Genomic DNA, 4,792 nt, shown 5'->3' with positions numbered 1-4,792 from the left:
GCTCGTTCTGTCACCCAGGCTGGAGTGCAGTGGCGCGATCTCAGCTCACTGCAACCTCCGCCCCTCCAGGTTTAAGCAATTCTCCTCCTCAGCCTCTAGAGTAGCTGGGATTACAGGCGTGTGCCACCATGCCCAGCTAATTTTTTTGTATTTTTATTAGAGACGGGGTTTCACCATCTTGGCTAGGCTGGTCTTGAACTCCTGACCTCGTGATCCACCCGCCTCGGCCTCCCAAAGTGCTGGGATTACAGGCGTGAGCCACTGCGCCTGGCCTTAAGTCTCTAAATTTTTAAAAAATGCATTTAATACTAAGGTCTCAAAATAAACAGTTTTCTAGACATTTAAATCAAAAACCCGTTTAATTAAGATCCTGGGGAAAAAAAAGTTTACTTGCTGAACAAAATGAAGTTTACTTATAGGAAATAGCACTATAGGAAAGTAGACAGCATTTTTCAGGAGTTGTCCATGAATGTATCTTTTTTCTTTGTAATTTAAAAAAATACAAAAAAGTACGTAGAATAATAAAACACACCTGTTGGAAAAATGGAACTAAAAATCTCCAAACCAATAAGTCTTTCCACAAAGATAGTAGAAAAATAACTTTATTATTGAATAAGCATTAAATCAAAATGTGATATTCACCACAGGCAATCCACTAAGAGATTACAAAACAGAATGTAATCTGTTTTGTAAAAGTCTCCCTTTTATGTAGCTAAGCAGACACGACCCTTAACATAGATGTTCTTGAGATAAGCTGCAAGTCCTAAGTAAGCCGACCTGACAGCACTATTTGTAAGAAATAGTTCATTCTAAATTCACCTGGTAATTGAGGGTGACCATCTGTGGTAATTGGTAAAGTTACCTGAAAGGGGTCCTGATTCAGACCCCAAGAAAGGGTTCTTAGCTCTCGCACAAGAAAGAATTTGGGATGAGTCCATAGGGTAAAGTGAAAGCAAGTTTATTAAGAAAGTAGGCCAGGCGCGGTGGCTTACGCCTGTAACCTCACAACTTTGGGAGGCCGAGGCCAGTGGACACGAGGTCAGGAGTTCGAGGCCAGCCTGGCCAACATGGTGAAACCCCGTCTCTATTAAAATACAAAGATTGGCCCAGCCTGGTGGTGCGTGCCTGTAATCCCAGCTAATTCCAGGAGGCTGAGGCAGGAGAATCGCTTGAACCCGAAAGGCAGAGGTTGCAGTGAGCTGAGATCACACCATTGCACTCCAGCCTTAGCAATAGAGTGAGACTCCGCCTCAAAACAAAACAAAACAACAAAAAAAAGAAAGTAATAAAGAATGGCTACCCCATAGGCAGAGCAGTAGCATGGGCCAATCAGCCACTTAAACTTATTGTTACTTCTTGATTATCTGGTAAACCAGAAGTGGATTATTCATGAGTTTTCTGGGAAAGGGGTGGGTAATTCCCAGAACTCAGGGTTCCTCCCTTTTTTAGACCATGTTGGGTAACTTCCTGATGTTGCCATAGCATCTGTAAACTGTCGTGGCGCTAGTGGGGCTGTCTTTTAGCATGCTAATATATTATAATTAGCATATAGTGAGCAGTGAGGATGCCCTGAGGTCACTCTCATTGCCCTCTTGGTTTTGCTAGGTTTTAGCCGGCTTCTTTACTGCAACCTGTTTTATCAACAACCTGTTCTATGGTCTGTATCTTGTGCTGACCTCCTATCTCATCCTGTGATTTAGAATGCCTTAACCTCCTGGGAATGCATCCCAGCAGGTCTCAGCCTCATTTTACTTAGCCCCTATTCAAGATGGAGTCACTCTGGTTCAAACGCCTCTGACAGTGTTACATAAAGGAAAAATAAACTTCTCCTATCTGTATGGGTTTTTTTTGTTGTTGTTTGTGTTTGGTTTTTTGTTTTGTTTTGTTTTTATGTTTGAGACAGGGTCTCACTCTCAGACTGGAGTACAGTGGCATGATTACAGCTCACTGCAGCCTTGACCTCCTGGGTTCAAGTAATCCTTCCATCTCAGCATCCCAAGTAGCTAGGACTACAGGGGCGCATCGCCATGCCCAGCTAATTTTGTATTTTTTATTTTTGTACAGACGAGGTCTTGCTATGTTGCCCAGGCTAGTCTTGAACTCCTGAATGAAAGTGATCCTCCTGCTTTGGCCTCCCAAAATGCTGGGATTATAGCTGTGAGTCATTGCGCCAGGCCAACTTCTCATATCTTTGTGAGAGGAGGTAGTTTGGCAATTTGGAGCAACATTCTCACCAACGTTAGGCTCCTGCCTCCCACAGGAACTGGTGTTGTAGGAGTTATTAAGAAATTATTTTAGGTAGATAGAGAAGAAAAGGAGTCCTTGGGAAGTTTTCGGGTTTTTTTGTTTGTTTTGTTTTGTTTTGTTTTGAGAGGGAGTCTCGCTCTGTCGCCCAGGCTGGAGTGCAGTGGCGCTATCTCGGCTCGCTGCAAGCTCTGCCTCTCGGGTTCACGCCATTCTCCTGCCTCACTCAGCCTCCCGAGTAGCTGGGACGACAGGCACCCGCCACCATGCCCGGCTAATTTTTTTGTTTTTTTTTAGTAGAGACGGGGTTTCACCGTGTTAGCCAGGATGGTCTCGATCTTCTGACCTCGTGATCTGCCCGCCTGGGCCTCCCAAAGTGCTGGGATTACAGGCGTGACCCACCGCACCCAGCTGGGAAGTTTTCTTTAAAGCATCTTCGGAAAAGTTTCTTGTATAGCCCTGGCTCTTAGAGCCAGGCTGGCAACCTTTGATATGTAAATGAAAGCCATTAGAAACTAGGTCCACCCAAACATGGTGATTCCCCTGCCTTCTTGCCCTTTCCCCACATGTTCCTGGCAACATGGCCGCCCCCACGTATTCCCACGCGTGTTAGAACATCATGGTGCCCAGCTTTTGCATATTAAAAGGCTATGGTGGGAGGGCCAGCTTTTTCGCAGATATGTGAATGACATGCCTAGTCAAACCAATCCCCTGAGCCCTATGCAATTCAGACACCGCCTCCTCCAGCCTCTGTGTACATATATCTAGCTGGTATCTGCGGCAGGTCGGGATTCCCCTCTCTCACCTTTGGAGCCCCCCTCCCTCTGTCTCTTTACAGGGGAGCTTGTTCCTCCTCCCTTCCTTCTTGCCTCTTCTTGCCTATTAAGCTCTCAAGCTCTCCACTCCTTAAAACCACTCCACGTGTGTCTGTGTCGTTTTATCTAAACCGGCACGAGGACCAAGAACCCTGGTGTTCCTCCACTCATCGGAGCTGTATCACTGGTAGATAGGAGCACTGCCATTTTTGATGCTTACATTTCAAAGAGATCTCAAGTCCTTGAGAAAAAGACATTCCTGGGTTTTACACATTTACAAGAGGCTTTTAGAAAGATTTATATACATCTGGGGCCAGGCGCGTTGGCTTATGCCTGTAATCCCAGCACTTTGGGAGGCCGAGGCGGTTGGATCACGAAGTCAGGAGATGGAGACCATCTTGGCCAACATGGTGAAACCCCATCTCTACTAAAATACAAAAAATTAGTCGGATGTGGTGGCGCGTGCCTGTAATCCCAGCTACCTGGGAGGCTGAGGCAAGGGAATCGCTTGAACCCCGGAGGCAGAGGTTGCAGTGAGCTGAGGTAGCGCCACTGCACTCCAGCCTGGGCAACAGAGCAAGACTCCATCTCAAAAGAAAAGAAAAGAAAAGAAAGATTTATATACATCTCACAGGGGCAGAGAGAATTTACAATGACAAATCCTCTAAAGAAAATGCTTTAAGAAAAGGGAAAGAATAGTCTTTTCCCTAATTTTTTCTTTTTGCTTTTGTTTGTTTAGAGACAGGGTTTTGCTATTGTAAACCAAAAGGTATCTGAGACAGGTCTTAATCAGCTTAGTTTATTTTGCCAAGGTTAAGGATGTGCCTGTGACACAGCTTCAGGAGGTCCTAACGACATGTGCCCAAGGTGGTCGGGGTACAACTTGCTTGTATACATTTTAGGGAGACATGAGACATTAATCAATATGTGTAAGATGTGCATTGGTTCGTTCTGGTAACGCGGGATAACTTGAGGCAAGGGCTTCCAGGTCCCACATAGGTAAGAGACAAAAGGTTGCATTCTTTTGAATCCTTGATCATCTTTCCACTGAATACACAATTTAGGCTGGCTCAGTGAATCTGCATTTTTACATAAACAATAGGGCAGGGGAAGCAATCAGATATGCATTTGTCTCAGGTGAGCCTCCTCAGAGGGATGACTGAGTTCTGTCTGTCCCTTGTCCACAAGGAATTTCCTTCTGGGCAAATTGTGAGGGAGGTATGCAGCTTTTTTTTGAGACGGAGTCTTGCTTATTCGCCAGGCTGAAGTGCAGTGGCGCCATCTCGGCTCACTGCAATCTCCGCATCCCAGGTTCAAGCGATTCTCCTGCCTCAGCCTCCTGAATAACTGGGATTACAGTCATGCACCACCACAGCCAGCTAATTTTTGTATTTTTAGTGGAGACAGGGTTTCACCATGTTGGCCAGGATGGTCTTGATCTCTTGACCTCATGATCCACTCGCCGTGGCTTTCCAAAGTGCTGGAATTACTGGCTTGAGCCACCGCGCCCAGCGGTGTGTAGCTTTTTATCTTTTTTTTTTTTTGAGATGGAGCCTTGCTCTGTTGCCCAAGCTGGAGTGCAGTATGCGATCTCAGCACTTTGGCGGGGGGCAAGATGAGCAGATCGCTTGAGCTCAAGAGTTCAAGACCAGCCTGGGCAACATGTCTAAACCCCATCTCCACAAAAAAAATAAAAATTAGCTGGGCATATTGGTACCCGCCTGTAGTCCCAG

This window comes from Pan troglodytes, chromosome 10 (assembly GCF_028858775.2).
Source record: "Pan troglodytes isolate AG18354 chromosome 10, NHGRI_mPanTro3-v2.0_pri, whole genome shotgun sequence".
In the NCBI taxonomy this organism is placed as follows: domain Eukaryota; kingdom Metazoa; phylum Chordata; class Mammalia; order Primates; family Hominidae; genus Pan; species Pan troglodytes.
The sequence above is the reverse complement of the archived record's forward strand: the minus strand, read 5'-3'. Positions refer to the sequence as shown.